The 1,462-nt window shown below is 44.2% G+C and overlaps 1 protein-coding gene across 2 annotated transcripts in view; it reads right to left on the bottom strand.

The window, feature by feature from the left end:
* Positions 1–1,462, bottom strand: part of LOC102764787 (chromosome unknown open reading frame, human C11orf73) — a 27,703-nt gene that overhangs the window by 10,258 nt on the left and 15,983 nt on the right. The window lies entirely within an intron of this gene.

Below are 1,462 nucleotides of genomic sequence, written 5' to 3' on the forward strand. Positions count from 1 at the left end.
TAGAGACATATGGGAAGGAACTAAATTATCTGGCATCAGAGTGAGACCTGTGGGGGGGGCGGGGGGAGGAAGGAGAGGGGAGAAGGGGGGTAACTTTTGCCCAGACAGAAGTGCTAGCAGAGACTATTGCTCCTTTGATAAGCCCTCCCCCAAAAAACCAGCAGGTAGGTGCCATATCTGAGACTCCATCAACCTGACTCACACTGCTTGCCCCATCCTGGTGATTCCCTGAGCCTCCGCCTTACCCAACTTTCAGGCCCACCCAAGCTGTCTCCAGTGGGTTTTCCATACAAATGGCCCATCTTGGCTCATGCTTCAGATTTTCCTGAAGTCTCTCAAATAAGCAGCACCTGGCCTCAGCATACCCTGTACCTCTTGCTATGTAACCCCAGGCCCAGCACTAGTGGCTGCTGGCCTTGGTTCACAACTTGGCTTTGCTTGGGCTCCTCCAACTCCAACACAAGTAGCAGCCATGTGCTGATTGCTTTGCAGCTCATGCCACATGGCCCCAGACAGAACACAGGCAGCAGCTGACCTTGGCATGCACCTCTCGGAAGGCCCCCACGCAAGCACACCAGGTGGACAGCTTCAGACCATGTTGAAGAATCACCACCCAACCACCTTCATAAGCAACACACTGAAGTGGCAGACTCAGCAGACATCAGAGCACCACTGGACCCTACAGGACACCTCCTGTATTAGACAACTCTATTAAACCAGGGAAACGTAGCAGCTCTACCCAATACATAGAAACAAACACAGGGAGTCTGCCAAGATAACCAAGACAAAGAAACATGTCCCAAATGAAAGAACAGAACAAAACTTCAAAAAAAGGAACTAAAAAAAATGGAGACAAGCAATCTACTAGATGCAGAGTTCAAAACACTAGTTATAAGGATGTTCAATGAACATAGGGTAAGAGTTGTTAAACTTAGAACTTCAACAACATAAAAAAAAGGACATGGAAACCAACTCTCTCATCAATGATGTTTCTATCTCTCCCCTTCCTCTCTGAAATCTTTAATATGAAGATGATGAGAATGGAGATAAGTATCTTTAATCCAAAATAAATCACCAAGATGTAATTTTTGCCCTAAGGTTTTTTGTCATTATATTCAGAATTTCACTAAGTAGACTGGCCCAGAAAGGAAAACTGAAGATGAAGCCCTATAAAAATTGTCATAACTATCAAACATAGATGTTTGTCCATATTAACTCACAGTACACTGTGGAAAGTTATAGTGAATCATAATCTATCATAATCTCCAGAGGAACCACTAAAAAATTAATGCAAAGGTAGATAACTAAAAAAAAAAGGAAGAAAGAAGAATTTTAAACATAATCCAGATGGAGAACCAAGATGGCGGCATAGGTTAACGCCGGAGTTTGCCGCCTCGAACAACCATTTCAAAAGTGAAACTAAAAGACGGAAGGGACATCATCCAGAACCACAGGAACGGTG

The sequence above is a fragment of the Myotis davidii genome, unplaced genomic scaffold (genome assembly GCF_000327345.1).
Source record: "Myotis davidii unplaced genomic scaffold, ASM32734v1 scaffold430, whole genome shotgun sequence".
In the NCBI taxonomy this organism is placed as follows: Eukaryota; Metazoa; Chordata; class Mammalia; order Chiroptera; family Vespertilionidae; genus Myotis; species Myotis davidii.